The sequence below is a fragment of the Coregonus clupeaformis genome, unplaced genomic scaffold (assembly GCF_020615455.1).
Source record: "Coregonus clupeaformis isolate EN_2021a unplaced genomic scaffold, ASM2061545v1 scaf1163, whole genome shotgun sequence".
NCBI classification, from domain to species: domain Eukaryota; kingdom Metazoa; phylum Chordata; class Actinopteri; order Salmoniformes; family Salmonidae; genus Coregonus; species Coregonus clupeaformis.
In genome coordinates this window covers 128,567-146,931 of record NW_025534617.1, presented here as the reverse complement: position 1 = coordinate 146,931, position 18,365 = coordinate 128,567, and the positions used below count along the sequence as shown (strand labels likewise).

Genomic DNA, 18,365 nt, shown 5'->3' with positions numbered 1-18,365 from the left:
TTAAGGTCTGGAGACTGGCTAGGCCACTCCAGGACCTTAATGTGCTTCTTCTTGAGCCACTCCTTTGTTGCTTTGGCCGTGTGTTTTGGGTTACTGTCATGCTGGAATACCCATCCACAACCCATTTTCAATGCCCTGGCTGAGGGAAGGAGGTTCTCACCCAAGATTTGACGGTACATGGCCCCGTCCATCGTCCCTTTGATGCGGTGAAGTTGTCCTGTCCCCTTAGCAGAAAAACACCACCAAAGCATAATGTTTCCACCTCCATGTTTGACGGTGGGGATGGTGTTCTTGGGGTCATAGGCAGCATTCCTCCTCCTCCAAACACGGCGAGTTGAGTTGATGCCAAAGAGCTCCATTTTGGTCTCATCTGACCACAACACTTTCACCCAGTTCTCCTCTGAATCATTCAGATGTTCATTGGCAAACTTCAGACAGCCCTGTATATGTCCTTTCTTGAGCAGGGAGACCTTGCGGGCGCTGCAGGTTTTCAGTCCTTCACGGCGTAGTGTGTTACCAATAGTTTTCTTGGTGACTATGGTCCCAGCTGCCTTGAGATCATTGACAAGATCATCCCGTGTAGTTCTGGGCTGATTCCTCACCATTCTCATGATCATTGCAACTCCACGAGGTGAGATCTTGCATGGAGCCCCAGGCCGAGGGAGATTGAAAGTTATTTTGTGTTTCTTCCAGTTGCGAATAATCGCACCAACTGTTGTCACCTTCTCAACAAGCTGCTTGCCGATGGTCTTGTAGCCCATTTCAGCCTTGTGTAGGTCTACAATCTTGTCCCTGGTCTTGGCCATGGTGGAGAGTTTGGAATCTGATTGATTGATTGCTTCTGTGGACAGGTGTCTTTTATACAGGTAACAAACTGAGATTAGGAGCACTCCCTTTAAGAGTGTGCTTCTGATCTCAGCTCGTTACCTGTATAAAAGACACCTGGGAGCCAGAAATCTTTCTGATTGAGGGGGGGTCAAATACGTATTTCCCTCATTAAAATGCAAATCAATTTATAACATTTTTGACATGCGTTTTTCTGGATTTTGTTGTTGTTATTCTGTCTCTCACTGTTCAAATAAACCTACCATTAAAATTATAGACTGATCATGTCTTTGTCAGTGGGCAAACATACAAAATCAGCAGGGGATCAAATACTTTTTTCCCTCACTGTACATTAAATTCATTGATACGGTAATTAATACAAAATTGCAGTATTAGCCTGCTCTAAAAAATGTGAGGGTAAATGTTCTTGGTTCGTGCAGATGACTGACCTCCTCAGACCAATTGGCAGTACGCCCAGAACATTGTTCTGGGATCCAAAAGGGATATCTCAGTTTCAAGGTCTCAGCTTGGAGAGAAGAAGCCTTGTGAGGTATTGGTCGGTCACATGCAGGAACCAAATGTTAACAATTATTAATTATGAATAAAGCTAAAATCATGCAAATATAACTTGTCTGTGTAAGCAGTATATAGGACAACTAACAGGACTGCCCCGGCAGAGCTCCCGACCGACGTGTACTATGGTGCTTTTACGTTTGTTGGAACCTCTCCAACAAGGGACTCATTTGACTTTGAGTCCCTTCGTGGCGATTTTCCACGACAAAAACCCACCACCCCATTCCACTATTTAACCCCATCTAGTCCTACGCCAGACCACTACCACTCAACACCCCCTGCAGCTGTTCTGCAGTAAATCCTCGCAATCCCAAGTACTTCTCTGCCGCTGCCACCACAGCCTCTATTTTCTGGGACTTTTTGATCAATTTCTGCAGTACAATTGACAACCATTGCTATAAATGCTAAAAAGCCCACCTTACTGAAGCACATATTCTTCCCATCACTCTCTCTTGGTCTCTGCCTACTCACAGGAATCCTCTCAAGATCCCTCACCCTGTACCCATCTTCCTCTACCACTCCCTTCACTGCTTCTGCTACAACACTTTATGTACTACTGTAACCCTGGCAACCTCAATCTAATAATAATAATAATAATAAGCCATTTAGCAGACGCTTTTATCCAAAGCGACTTACAGTCATGTGCGCATACATTTTTACGTATGGGTGGTCCCGGGGATCGAACCCACTACCCGTTACAAGTGCCATGCTCTACCAATTGAGCTACAGTTGAGCTATAGAGGACCACAATCTGCCTTTCTCTCACCTGACACCTCAGATCTCCAGCCCGTTAGCACCCCCACAACTAACACACAGAACTTTCTCCACCGATGCCACACATTTCTTCATCTCATGCCCTCCTGCACACTTGTCACATCTAGGCATCTCACGCCTACACACTGCTGCAACAGGCCCATAAACTTCACACCTAAAACACTGTAATATTTACGGAACAAAATCGCTCACGGGATAACTGACACTTCCTACCTTGATCTTATCTGGCAGAGACTATGCATCAAAATCCAGCATGACAGATAATGTATTCTCTGTTTCCCCACGCTCTACACCGGATCTACGTCTTACCAAACGGAGGGTGTCACAGACACCTGGAATCTTCCATTTCAACTGCACATCCTCAACACTTAAACCTAACCCCATTATCACTCCTTTCAATGCCACCCTGTTCCGGAGAGCAATTCAAGTCACAATTCCTGTCTCTAATCACGTAATCCGCAGCGCCCGCTCCCTCTGGACAGAGGAGAAACAAAAAATCATCACGAGTCCACTCAGTTACCTTCACCAACTCAACAGTCCCCAACCTCTTCTCCACCTAACCTGACACCACATATGGATCCATTCTCTCTACAAATCTCACTCCCACTGGGCCAGAATCATCCTTATCATCCTTGGAACAAGGCCCGAACTCGGAGTTCCTCACAGCAGGTAATTCATCCTCACTCTCACCAGGTTCTATCTCTGAGCTACTGGAGGACGTATCCCTCTTTATAGACTAGACGATAACCTCCCTCACCACACTGCTTCCCTCTACACTCAGCTCCTTCTCAGCGGTCATCACTGCACCTGCCACCACAGTTAATTAGTGTCTGAGAGGAAAGAGCTGAATATGTTGCTAAAAGTCACGCCAGGGTAAGCCTACACGAAACACAGCCATTATTTTAAGTGTTTCTAAAATGAATAAAAAGGAAAAATGATTGGAACCATTTCCCTGTTTGACCGCTAGGTGTTATGACACAATTTTTGCAAAATAATAATAATAAAAAATAAAAAACTGTATTCAGACTTTACTCAGTACTTTGTTGAAGCTCCTTTGGCAGTGATTACAGCCTCAAGTCTTCTTGGGTATGACGCTACAAGCTTGGCATACCTGTATTTGGGGAGTTTCTCTGCAGATCCTCTCAAGCTTGTCAGGTAAGATGGGTAGTGTCGCCACACAGCTATTTTCAGGTCTCTCTGTACTTTGCTCCGTTCATCTTTCCCCCGATCCTGACTAGTCTTCCAGTCCCTGCCACTGAAAAACATCCCCACAGCATGATGCTGCCACCACCATGCTTCGCCATTGGGATGGTGCCAGGATTCCTCCAGACGTGACGCTTGGCATTCAGGCCAAAGAGTTCAATTTTGGTTTCATCAGACCAGATAATCTTGTTTCTCATGGTCAGAGAGTCCTTTAGGTGTCTTTTGGCAAACTCCCAGCGGGCCTTTTCATGAGGAGTGGCTTCCGTCTAGCCACTCTACCATAAAGGCCTGATCACAAATACTACGGGATATTTCACATATCATCTTGCTAGAGAGGCCTTTTGTTGTGATATTTAAGCTACTATATAGGCTACTAGCAAAATACCCTGTGTTGTTAGGATAGATTTATTTTTGTTTCTTCCAACAGATCTTTACATATTTTCCTCACTACAAAATATTCCTGCGGTCCTTGTGGTTACTAAACATATTTTAGATATGCCTTTATGCTATAGCTTATTCCATGTTCACATCTTTGGTTAAATGACTTCAAATGCAAAACTTAAATGTACTTTGTGGAATGTCTGTGGAGTTTGTAAACTATCCAAGCTTAAAACAGGTTATTACTAGGCTTAAACAACTTCATTCATCGATTGTGTTCCTACAAGAAACTCACTTGTTGAAGGATGAGCTACTTAAAGTATGCAGGAGATGGCAAGGGCAAGTAATAGCATCCTGTTTCTCCTCTCATTCTCATGGTGTTATGGTTTTAATTCACTAATCTGTTCCGTTTCAAGTGGATACTATTATAACTGATACAGCTGGTAGATACATTTTGATACAGGGAACTCTTTTGAATGAGCATATTAATCTGGTTAATGTTTATGGTCCTAATGATGATAATCCCAAATTCTTTGAGAATGTATTTCTATTGATAGCCTCCATTCCTGGTAAGGTCCTAATGGCAGGGGACTTTAATTGCACTCTTGATCTTCATCTAGATCGCTCCTCTGGTTTAGACACTTCCCACTCGCAGAGTAGAAAGAAATTACAGGACAAAAATCTATGTGAACCTTGGAGGACTCAGAACCCGAGTAAAAGGGAGAATACATGTTCACATTTAAATCATATTCTCATGTAGACTACTTTTTAGTTTCTTGCTCATTGCTTCCCAATGTAGCAGGAAATGGATATGATACTATTGTTTTGAATGACCATTCCCTTGTGTGATTATTCTATAGGGATACAAAACTAGTAAAAGGATCCTCTAGATGGCGTTTGCATCCCAGATGGTTACAGGACCCAGACTTCTTACATTACGTTGGAGTGCCTATAGATGTTTATTTGACATTGAACACTCACCAAACATCAGTGAGAACCAGATGGGAGGCTTTCAAAGTACATATTTGGGGGCAAAGTATACGTTTTACATTTACATTTTAGTCATTTAGCAGACGCTCTTATCCAGAGCGACTTACAGTTAGTGAATACATATTTTTTTATACTGGCCCCCCGTGGGAATCGAACCCACAACCCTGGCATTGCAAACGCCATGCTCTATCAACGCTACATCCCTGCCGGCCATTCCCTCCCCTACCCTGGACGACGCTGGGCCAATTGTGCGCCGCCCCATTGGTCTCCCGGTTGCGGCCGGCTACAGCAGAGCCTGGATTCGAACCAGGATCTCTAGTGGCACAGTTAGCACTGCGATGCAGTGCCTTAGACCACTGCGCCACTCAGGAGTTTACCAGTTTAAAATCAAATAAAAATCAGAAAATGAGAGATGGACAGCAAAATCAGAGAATTGGATAACTCAGTAGAAGTAAACAAGGAATGATTTGGTCTTAAAGCTCAGTATGAAGAACTTCCTAATTCAAAGGCTGCAAACAGCTTAACTAGGCTGAAACAGTCCTGTGATCAAGGTGAAAAACCTGGTAAATTGCTGGCCTGGCACATTAAGAAGTAAAATTCAGCCTTTAATGCAATTCATAATTTACAAGGACAATTATCAATGGATCCTGTAGAAATAAACCAAACATTTGCTTCCTACTACAACACACTTTACAACTCTGAATCTCCTGAGAACTGAACTAGTCAGGTCTTGATTTTCCCTCTACTTCAGAAGACACTAAATTGGATCTGGAAAAGGAATTGGATGATGTTGAAATATCTGATGCTATTTTCGATATGAAGGGGGGTTAAGCGGAAGGTCCTGTTGGGCTCCCAATAGATATTTAAGGACAAACTTCTAGGTCCACTTTTGGATATGTACAGTGCATTAGGAAAGTACTCAGACCCCTTGATTTTTTCCACAATTTGTTACGTTACAGCCTTCTCCTGAAATGAATTAAATAAAACAATTCCTCATCAATTTACACACAATACCCCATAATGAAAAAGTGAAAAGAAGTTAGACATTTTTGCAAATGTATTAAAAACGACAAAAATATATTGTTTACATAAGTATTATAATAAACACCCTTTGCAATGAGACTGAGATGAATGAGATCAAGGTGATCATGGTTTAGACCAGGGTTCTTCAATTCCGGTCCTGGAGGGTCGAAACACTTCTGTTTTTTATTTCTACTTGGTAGTTAATTGCCTTGTGTCATAATTCTATAGCAGGGGTGTCAAACGTACGGCCCGCTGGCCGGATCAGGCCCGCAAACGGGTTTAATCCGGCCCGCGAGATGATTTTGAAAAAAATAAAAAAATAAAAAAATTAATTGTAAAGTATAAAAATGCACTGCAATTTTTCAATAAAATAAAATGCTGTTCCAATTGCGTCCACTGGATGGCGCAATAGCAATTGTGTTAAGCAAGCAAACTGTTTATACCGGGGAAGAGCAAGTAGGTCAAGCACGTGCAGCCAATGAGCTACTTTGTTTTGCCCGCGATATTTATTACGGCTTCTACTTTTAACATTATGTGCTTTGGCACCCTCATTGCCCCAATATGTCTCTGTCAAAAAAAAGAAAAGTGGACGCAGAGTGCAGAGTGTTCCAAGAAAAATGGTCATCCTATTTAATCACGGAATTGAATGGGAAAGCTGTATGTTTGGTGTGTTCAGAGCATGTTGCAGTGCTGAAAGAATATAACCTTCGTCGCCACTATGTGAGTCTTCATGCCGACAAATATGACAACTTTCAAGGACAGCGGAGATGAGAGAAGGTGAATGAAAAATAAAAATAAAATAACTGTTGGCGGGTCTGAAGAAACAGCAGTCTGTGTTTACTCACAGCCGAGACATCAGTGACGCTGCAGTGAAAGCTAGCTACCTCATTGCTAATGAAATTGCAGTGGCTTCAAAACCATTTAGTGAGGGTGAATTTGTAAAAACATGCATGATGAAGGCAGCGGAAATTGTGTGCCCTGAAAAGCGGCAGGCTTTTGCAAATATCAGCCTGACAAGAAACACAGTTGCAGACAGGATTTCCGATCTTTCAGTGGATTTGGACAGCCAGTTGAAGCAAAAAGTAAAGTCATTTATTGCGTTTTCGGTTGCAATTGATGAAAGCACGGACATTACAGATGTTGCACAACTGGCCATTTTTTTCATCCGCGGAGTTGATGACACATTGACCGTCACCGAGGAGTTCGTGGAGTTGGTGCCGGTGACAGATACAACGACAGCAGCTGATATTTTTACCGCACTCGTCGGCGCGCTGGACAGGGTCGGAGTGGACTGGTCCCGCGCTGTCAGCCTGGCTACAGATGGTGCGCCCTCAATGATCGGGAAAAAAGCAGGCGTTGTGACAAAGTTCAGAGAGAAAGTGCAATCTGCAAATGGAGGACGTGATTTTTTGACTTTTCACTGTATTTTGCACCAGGAGGCTTTGTGTTGCAAGTCATTAAAGATGGATAACGTCATGAAGGTGGTCATCCAAACTGTTAATTTTATCCGATCCAGAAGCCTGAATCACCGTCAGTTTGACAGCCTTCTCAGAGAGAAAGACCACATCTATGGCCTGCCATACCACACTGAGGTAAGATGGTTAAGCCGAGGTGCTGTGCTGAGGCGTTTCTTTGATTTACGAGAAGAAATTGAACAGTTCATGGAAGAAAAGGGCAAACCAGTGTTAGAATTTCATTCCGCAGAATGGATGCCGGACCTTGCATTTATGCTGGATGTTACAGAGCACCTGAATAACTTGAACAAACAGCTGCAAGGGCGCAACAAAGTTGTCACGCAGTATTATGACAGCATACGTTCTTTCAAGTTGAAGCTGTCATTGTGGGAGACGCAACATGCCGGTGGTGATGCAGCTCACTTCCCCTGTCTGAAAAATGTGTGCGCGACCCAACATGTGGCAGACATGAAGCGGTTCAAAGATAAAATAACGGGACTGTTACGGGAGTTTGAGCAACGCTTTCAGATTTATGTTTATATGTTTTTATGTTGATGTGCTATTGTTTTTAATTGATTTTATTTTATTTGTATATTTAACCTATTCTTGACTCTGTGGTTCTTGCACTTGTTTGTTGAACAGGATTTCATTATTTTTATCTACATTTCTGCCTGAGAAATGACACCCTGATATAGTTCTGTGATCTGTGATATACTTCTGTGAATCACTGAGGCATTGTGTGTTTGTGTGTTCTTTTTCTTTAGAATTTTCAAATAAACTTGACGTGTTTTATGATTAATAGTGATGTTGTGCTTGTACTATTTTGGACACACTGTCCTCAGGCTCCAGCTTTATGTTGTATGTTGATCGTATTAAAACAAAGAAAACAATCTGAAGTTGTTGTTTTTAAGTTATATATACCATGATTTTTCCGGTCCGGCCCACTTGGGAATAGATTTTCCTCCATGTGGCCCCTGAGCTAAAATGAGTTTGACACCCCTGTTCTATAGGGATACAAAACTAGTAAAAGGATCCTCTAGATGGCGTTTGCATCCCAGATGGTTACAGGACCCAGACTTCTTACATTACGTTGGAGTGCATATAGATGTTTATTTGACATTAAAACACTGACCAAACGTCAGCGAGTACCAGATGGGAGGCTTTCAAAGCACATATTTGGGGGCAAATTATACGTTTTACCAGTTTCAAATCAAATAAATCAGAAAATGAGAGAGATGGACAGCAAAATGAGAGAATTGGAGAGGAAAGCTTTTTTGGATAACTCAGTAAACAAGGAATGATTTGGTTTTAATTCACAAATATGTTCAGTTTCAAGTGGATACTATTATAACTGATACAGCTGGTAGATACATTTTGATACAGGGAACTCTTTTGAATGAGCATATTAATATGGATAATGTTTATGGTCCTAATGATGATAATCCCAAATTCTTTGAGAATGTATTTCTATGGATAGCCTCCATTCCTGGTATGGTCCTAATGGCAGGGGACTTTAATTGTACTCTTGATCCTCATCTAGATTACTCCTCTGGTTTAGACACTTCCCACTCGCAGAGTAGAAAGAAATTACAGCATTTCATTCAGGAAATAAATCTGTGAGAACCTTAGAGGACTCAGAACCCGAGTAAAAGGGAGTATTCATGTTACTCGTCAACATTTAAATCATATTCTCATGTAGACTACTTTTTAGTTTCTTGCTTATTGCTTCCCAATGTAGCAGGAAGTGGATATGATAGTATTGTTTTGAATGACCATTCCCTTGTGTGATTATTCTATAGGGATACAAAACTAGTAAAAGGATCCTCTTGATGGCGTTTGCATCCCTCAGTAGAAGTAAACAAGGAATGATTTGGTCTTAAAGCTCAGTATGAGCTTTAACAGCTTAACTAGGCTGAAACAGTCCTTCTATGATCAAGGTGAAAAACCTGGTAAATTGCTGGCCTGGCACATTAAGAAGTAAAATTCAGCCTTTAATGCAATTCATAATTTACAAGGACAATTATCAATGGATCCTGTAGAAATAAACCAAACATTTGCTTCCTACTACAACACACTTTACAACTCTGAATCTCCTGAGAACTGAACTAGTCAGGTCTTGATTTTCCCTCTACTTCAGAAGACACTAAATTGGATCTGGAAAAGGAATTGGATGGTGTTGAAATATCTGATGCTATTTTCAATCTGAAGGGAGGTAAAGCGGAAGGTCCAGATGGGCTCCCAATAGATATTTAAGGACAAACTTCTAGGTCCACTTTTGGATATGTACAGTGCATTCGGAAAGTATTCAGACCCCTTGACTTTTTGCACAATTTGTTATGTTACAGCCATATTCTGAAATGGATTAAATAAAACAATTCCTCATCAATCTACACACAATACCTCATAATGACAAAGTGAAAACAGGTTCTTAGACATTTTTGCAAATGTATTAAAAATAAAACAGCAGAAATACCTTGTTTACATAAGTATTCACACCCTTTGCTATGAGACTCGAAATTGAGCACAGGTGGATACTGCTTCCATTGATCATCCTTGAGCTGTTTCTAAAACTTAATTGGAGTCCAACTGTGGTAAATTCAATTGATTGGAGATTATTTGGAAAGTCACACAGCTGTCTATATAGTTGACCAAGAACATGATGGTCACTGACAGAGCTCCAGAGTTCCTCTATGGAAATGTGAGAACCTTCCAGAAGGACAACCATCTCTTCAGCACTCCACCAATCAGGCCTTTATGGTAGAGTGGCCAGACGGAAGCCACTACTCAGCAAAAGGCACATGACAGCCCGCTTGGAGTTTGCCAAAAGGCACCTAAAGGATTCGAACCATGAGAAACAAGATTCTCTGGTCTGATGAAACCAAGATTGAACTTCTTGGCCTGAATGCCAAGCATCACGTCTGGAGGAAACCTGGCACCATCCTTATGGTGAAGCATGGTGGTGGAAGCATATTGCTGCGGGGATGTTGTTCAGCGGCAGGGACTGGGAGCCTAGTCAGGATAGAGGGAAAGATGATTGGAGCAAAGTACAGAGAGATCCTTGATGAAAACCTCCTCCAGTGCGCTCAGGACCTCAAGACCGGGGCGAAGGTTCACCTTCCAACAGGACAACGACCCTAAGCACACAGCCAAGACAACGCAGGAGTGGCTTCGGGACAAGTCTCTGAATGTCCTTGAGTGGCCCAGCCAGAGCAGGGACTTAAACCCAATCGAACATCTCTGGAGACCTGAAAATAGCTGTGCAGCAACGCACCCTATCCAACCTGACAGAGCTTGAGGATCTGCAGAGAGGAATGGGAGAAACTCCCCAAATACAGGTGTGCCAAGCTTGTAGCGTCATACACATTAAGACTTTGGCTGTAATCACTGCCAAAGGTGCTTAAACAAAGTACTGAGTAAAGGGTCTGAATACTTATGTAAATGTGATTGTTCAGTTGTTGTTTTTGAAAAAAAAAAACAGTTTTTGCTTTGTCATTATGGGGTATTTTGTGTAGATTGATGATGGGAAAAAACAATTTAATCAATTTTACAATAAGGCTGTAAAGTAACAAAATGTCGAAAAAGTCAAGGGGTCTGAATACTTTCCGAATGCACTGTATATAGACAGGTGTGTGCCTTTCCAAATCATGTCCAACAAACTTAATTAGATAGAACCTACTCTTACCGTGACAAACAGATTTCCCAATCTTCTCCTCCTCTTCTTCATCTTTATTGTTGACATTCAGCTCCAGTGTTTGACTGCAGTCTTCCAGCTTCACTGATGCCATCTCTGGATCCTGCAGTAAACTGGGCTCCACTGTAACAATCAGGACCCAGTGACTGTAGGTTTGGACTCAGTGTGGAAGGAGAGAGGCAGGCTGGGTTTGTCCTCACTGTTGATGTTACCGGCCTCAGACTTACCTGAATCGGCCAGTAGTAATAAAGAGAAACGGACACAAAAGTTATTGTCTTGACAGTTCTGGCACTTTCTTTATTCTCTAAAAATATTTTAAATGTTTTCTTGTTCAATTATCTAATTCAGTGCTTGTCTTGGACTGAAATAGGTGCTTGTTATGATGAGTTTCTCGGGTGTTCAAAGAATCAAGGATGCAAGGCTATACTGAGACACTTTGTAGAAAGTTAATACAATTATTTAATGATCGGTACCGGGTTCGTGACAGCAATGACCAGAGCTTTGCCCTTGATGCTACGAACTAACTAACAAAGAAGACACTCTACCTTATATAGCCTTCATTACCCTTCTGCTGGCATACATCTGGCAAGTCTCCATGGGAACTCCCTGTCTTTGATGTTCATCACTTTTTACCCCAAGTCACTATCCTGCCCATCACTCATGCTATTCTAAACATCTCTAATCTACCTTGACATAAGGAATGTAGACTTTATGGCCCCAAACCACTCATCTCTTAACTCTTTCCCTGTCCTCACAATCCTATGACATGACATCATTACAGTGCTAATACTCATTTTGGGTGCCGGTACTGTTTATATTAAGGTGCAGGAGCTCCACAAAACTTTTGAGCTAATACCTAACCTATAGTAGATAAACGCATAAATGACTCAAAAACCATTTAGTACAAGGTTACAGATTGTTTTAGACAGCACTATGTGCTAATTTCCTTCAACCTTGTCTTCACTGTATTCCTTCAATCAAAAACCAATTGTATTTCCTGTTCACACCATAGCAACATTTATTGATAAAGACAGAAACAACAGAATGTGTCTGAATATTAGTACACATGTAGAAAACTGATAATCATTACATTCAGCTTCAAAACAGTAGTGCGACCGTGAAATTGTCTCTATCTGATGCACCCGCACTGTCCTCACTAAAGTCCGTTGACGCTGACCGAGAGTAGCCGCCATTATACCAGCTTGGGAATTTTACACAAAACCAATAACATGCAAGACGAACTCAAAATCTCAAATAAATTGATTATTTATTAAACTAACATGAGAAAATAATGTACATTCACTCAGACAAACCCAACATCTCTAGCTATGTGACTTGTAAAATAGTTTTTATCAGGTTCTTTCACTCACTCGGTTTGACACAAAAATAACACATCAAACCTTTAACAAACGTGATAATACCTTAACGGATGTGTTAACTAGCATGGTATGTTCTTTCGACATTAGAAAGTTTAAACGTGCTATTACATACCTCTAGTAATAAATAGAAACGGACACAAAGGTTATCTTCTTGACTGCACAGTTCAGACGCTTTCTTTATTGTGAAGAATGGTGCCCGCCTTCCCGGAACTTCCTGTTCCCCCACTACTAACGGTCCGTGCATTCCGAGATCAGATTACAACATTTCATTAAATTACAAAAAAAAAGTGTAAACTGTAGCAATTTATTTCCCTTTATAGTTTATTAACCTAAGCATGACCTTCATCCACATAATTTCTCTAGGATTGGAACCGGTTCAGGGAAAGAACCGGAAAAAGTGTTCTATACTTTTTAGGAACAGCACAGTTATTTTAAAAGCATGTAATCCAGGTAATAACCTTATTTTCCTTTCCGGGTATTTTTCTCCAGTCCCACAAAAATCGCAACAAAGCTCACTCTAGAAACGTATTCCAGTTTCTGCCTGTCAGCTGGAATGGAAATCTTTGCCAGTGGGTGTGCGTGTGGAAACTACCTGCTCCTCCCCTCTGAAGCATAGGTAACTGTATCCTACTGACAACGTTACAAGCATGATTCAGAAATTAGGGAGATATGTTTAATTTGAGAAGAATGGATGAACCTTTTCAATGCTAGTTAAGGATACTATAGTCAACACGTTTCACATTGGATTTATTAACGACATAAAGGTAAGACCTGTTTTTAATTCTAGTGCTGCACTGCACTGCACAAACAAGGTTGTTAGCTAGCTAGCTAACATCTGCTCTGGTCCAACGTTAAACCAACTCTGAAGTTCAGACATTCAAAGTTCCTCCATAGAAGTCGCTCCTCTGTAGGTATAATTCTGTGGGCCTAATTCAGATAATGCAGGTCATAACATGATGCCCAGCTCTTCAATGCAAGCATCCTCTAACGAGCTCTCCACACCCGCAAAATGTCGCACCTTACACTGTGATTGGCAGCACAGTGTGCTCTGAATGATTTTTTTATACAGATACTCTGTGGTGTGCTAGTGTATTTATTCTCCCACTTGGATGTCACTTCCACAAGCTTTAAATTGAGGGCCAGGTTGTCAGGATGGGTAATGTACTGTACACATTAATTACAAGTACTCCTAAAAATACACTTCATTTTAACTAGCTAAATCCTGTGTAACAACTAGTAATTACATTGTACTTGGCTAACATTACATGTTCTATGCTTTGAAATAGTGTCTTATTCTTCATCTGGGATTTGGATTTGTAAAATGTATTATAAAATGTATTTAATATATGTCTGATCAGGCTCAGGTAGCATCAGGTTTGTATTTTCATGCTGATCAATGCTCTAATCAAATCCAGACATTTATAAGCGTTATAATGCTTTTGAATGACACTTCCGGTTTTGGCGGAAAATACCGGGTTACCCGGGAGAAGAGTGATTTATTCTCGGGAAGGAACATTTGTATAATATCGAGGAAATATTAAACCCTGATGCGCATACCAGTTGATTCACAAGACACCAACTAAGTAACTTACATATACGGTATCTTCATTAGTCCCCTAAAAAGCGTCTCTAAGCATCTTTTTATTATCGTCTACTATTAGGCTTTTTAGGCTAATGGCATTTCATGTCCATGATAGGAAGTTTGTTGTAGTGACTCAGTAAGGCTAATTGTAAAAGTAACCCTCTAAAGTGCCATGTTTGTACAGTTTATTATGTGGAGGAAACATTTAGGCAGCCAGGACCATACACCAGGACCGCTCCGTAGGCCGCACTGTAGGCCTAGCTCTTACTGCAGTCCAGTGCCATGGACATCTTTGAAGTTTGGCCTCTAGTAATTTAGGAGGGCAACTTTATGAAGGCCTTATCGTACAAGGCTCTACAGACATATAAAATAAAGACAGGCTCTATTTATTGTTCATATTATTTGCGTTGATGATGTATGGAAGTCAAGTGGTTCAACATTCAAATGCGACGGTCAATAGAACAATTGCGCCACCAAGTGGACAATTGCTCAGTTCCCTTGTGGCCAGAGATATTTGATATAAGATCAAATGTTATGTCAATATTATTATCTTTAAATTGATTCCCCCACCCGTATTTCATATATTATTATTCCGATTTAGCTGTTAATCTGGATTTAATTTATAAACGCTTTCTGTCATTTCCGATTGGAGGGCAGATGACCACGTGATTTACGAACCTACCAATTTGTTACTTTGTAACAGTCAAAAGTGGTTATTCCCAACGTTGATCAACTCCCAATCTATGCCAAGATTTTTTTAAAGCATTATCTTTAAAGCATTATCACTGTACCATTTACATCCTGTATCGTGTGCATGTGACGAATAAACATTGATTTGATTAGATGATTGACGCACCATTCACATCAGCTATCATAGTCAATATAACAGTGACTGACTTCACCATCACTTTCTAGCCATCATTGACATTGAGATGAAGATGGTCAAACGTGAAAATATAAAATACATCGTGATCCTAATGGCATATAACAAAGCAATTCTGTTGTCTTTGCCTGATTTATCTTTACAATGACAGGGGGTGCACCGTTCCTGGAGGTACTGCAATACCAGGTCGATGCGTGGAGTGGACGGAGCAAGCCCCTATTCCATCTCCCTGTTCCAAAAATCAATTTAATATATGGTCCCCAGATAGGGGACGTATCAGATATTAAACTGATAAGAACAGATTTTTTATTTTATTTTTTATTTTGGAAAAATAATTTTTATTTTCATTTCACATTCAAATACAAGTACAAATTCAGTGCATAACGTTGTACATAACATGGATTTACAAAAACAGTACCTTAACCGTATAAAAATAGCAAAACTCCTAAAAAAAGTGCTGTTCTGAGGAACCTGACCAGCTAAAAAGCCTACATTCAAGAGCATGTAAACAATTGCCTCTAACAATCTCCCAAAGCTGATCTTTCAAAGGAATAAAAACTATTATAGAAATAAAATCATACACATATACCAAAGGGAACTCTGAATAAACCTCAGTGTATATCAAATATTTACAAAGGCTTAGCCTACATTTCAATTTACATGACAGAATACAGTTATACATAGGCCTATATATAGGCTACAAAAAAACATTTACAAAGAAGGCTATATCCCTTTCCATCTATGTTTAACAGATGTGATGCCCCACTTATCTATTTCGAATTGTATTTTTTTCCAAATTTCTTGTTTTATAAATTTAACCAATCCCGTCGGTGACCACTTGAGGGTGTCATTGACCGCACCACATCTGGCCTCACAAAGTTTAGTCTTGATAAGGGACACCAGAGTCACTAATTCTAATAATTGCACCTTTTCCACATTTTTTGTTCAAATTTGGCTACCCCTTCATAATCAATGTTTTTTAAAATATTAAAATCTATTTTAATTTTCTTCCAAACTATTTGGGCAAAAGAGCATTCCCATAAAACATGGGGAATTGTTTCAATTGCGAAACAGTTGTCTCTGGGACAAAATTTATTCAGGGTCAAATTATGATCATATAATGTTGAACGGACCGGAAGACGTCTGTGTAAAACAAGCCAATTAAAATCTTTCAGTCTGTTGTCTAAACCTTTTAATTGTGCCCGTAGCCAGGTGGAAGGTGATATTGGTAATCGGTCTCTAGGACGACAATTTTCTATTAATTTCACATATAGCAGTCTGTGGTTGATTACATTTTTCAACAGGACAATGACCCAACACACCTCCAGGCTGTGTAAGGGGCTATTTGACCAATAAGGAGAGTGATGGAGTGCTGCATCAAATGACCTGGCCTCCACAATCAACTGACCTCAACCCAATTGAGATGGTTTGGGATGAGTTGGACCGCAGAGTGAAGGAAAAGCAGTCAACAAGTGCTCAGCATACATGGGAACTTCTTCAAGACTGTTGAAAAAGCATTCCAGGTGAAGCTGGTTGAGAGAATGCCAAGAGTGTGCAAAGCTGTCATCAAGCATCATGCTGACAATACTGGTGTCAAACCAAGCAAGTCTCAGTAGCATGAAATAACCCAGTTATAGCCCAGTTGTTCAGGGACGTGTGATGTCAGAATTACAGAATAGATAGAGCCTGCTCTTACCATGATTAACATATTTCCCAATCTTCTCCTCCTCTTCTTCATCTTTATTGATGACATTCAGCTCCAGTGTTTGACTGCAGTCTTCCAGCTTCACTGATGCCATCTCTGGATCCTGCAGTGCAAACTGGGCTCCACTGTCACAATCAGGACCCAGTGACTGTAGGTTTGGACTCAGTGTGGAAGGTGAGAGGCATGCTGGGTTTGTCCTCACTGTTGATGTTACCGGCCTCAGACTTAATCTGAGTCGTCCAGTAGTAATATAGAGAAACTCAATTCAGTTATTCAAATACATTCATCATCAATGACTAAAATAATTAATCTAGTATTAAAAGACAATTTAATAAACACAAGTAGTCGATTCATAGCCTGTTCATCATTAAACAAAATGTATAGTAACATAAAATAATCCATCCAAACTAATGCTGAAAACTGATCACCACACATCTTTATTTGATATACACTGAGTCCACAAAACATTAGGAACACCTTCCTAATATTGAGTTGCAACCCCCTTTTGAGTTTGAGTTGATTTATTCTTGCTCACCGATAAAATTGAAGAAATGCAGAATTTACATGACTAATAACTGCAAAACACTCATTTTAAAATACATATAACAATATGTTTATTTCTAATACATTTGCAAAAATGTCTAAACCTGTTTTTACTTTGTCATTATGGGGTATTGTGTGTAGATTGATGAGGGATAAAAAAAATCTATTTTTTACATCTATTTTACAACAAGGCTGTAACGTATTGTTTTGTTAAAAGTCAAGGGGTCTGAATACTTTCAGAATGCACTGTATAGACACTAACTATATCACTTTAAACACTTTGTTATATTTATGCACAAGAGAAGAAGAGGTTGCCCAGCACAAATTCATGTACAAACAGGATTTTTCATTACATATTTGTAATTTAGCAGATGCTCTTATCCAGAGCGACTTATAGGTTAATTGCCTTGCTCAAGGGCCCAATGACAGATTTGACCTAGTTAGCTCAGGATTCAAACCAGCGACCTTTCAGTTACTGGCCCAACACTCTTAACCGCTAGGCTATCTGTTAAATACATAACACAATACGTGACATAAGTAGAATACAGAACACTTGAAACATTACAGGACATTTTTCATGATGGAAATTGAAATATTAAAATGTGATACATTTTTTGTGGGGGAAAACCATTTAAGAGCTGGAGTTATTATGCAGTCTGATAGCAGTGGGTAGAGTGGCGTTTCGCAGGCGGTTTGTACAGGCAGTTAGACAGGACAGTTTGTGGCTTTTTCTCAGGACCCTGGTGGTGCAGTTACCTCTTAATTATAATAATAATAATATAATAATAATAATAATAAGCCATTTAGCAGACGCTTTTATCCAAAGCAACTTACAGTCATGTGCGCATACATTTTTACGTATGGGTGGTCCCGGGGATCGAACCCACTACCCTGGCGTTACAAGCGCCATGCTCTACCAATTGAGCTACAGAGGACCACTCTTCTTGGAGGGAGCAGGTCATTCAGTGGATGGTCAAGAGTGTGCATGTCCTTCACCAGGGGGAATGCAGCCTGTTCTCGCCTGCTCTGCAGTGACGGGAGCTGTGGTTGGACTGCTCCACCTCTGGAGATGATCCTCAAGGCCCTCCTCTGCACCCCTGTCTAGTTGGGCCTGCTGCTTTTACTGCATCCAACTAACAGCACTCCACCGTATTCCAGACAAGGCCTGGCCAGTGTAGTATAGACTGTGACCAGATCTTCAGTAGGACATTACTGGCAAGAAATGTCAAAAAGGTGCTTTGTGGCCTTTTTCACTGACTACTCCACGTGTCACTACTGAGGTTAGAGTCTAGAAGACTGCTCTAGGTGTCACCACTGAGGCTAGAGTCTAGATGAAAACCAAGATACTTGGATGTTGATACC

The 18,365-nt window shown here is 40.7% G+C and overlaps 1 non-coding gene across 1 annotated transcript; it reads right to left on the bottom strand.

Moving 5' to 3' along the window:
- Positions 1 to 14,904: 14,904 nt before the first annotated feature.
- Positions 14,905 to 15,091, bottom strand: LOC121563732. The gene has a single exon (XR_005999918.1). It is a non-coding gene; the product is annotated as a U2 spliceosomal RNA (small nuclear RNA).
- Positions 15,092 to 18,365: the final 3,274 nt, after the last annotated feature.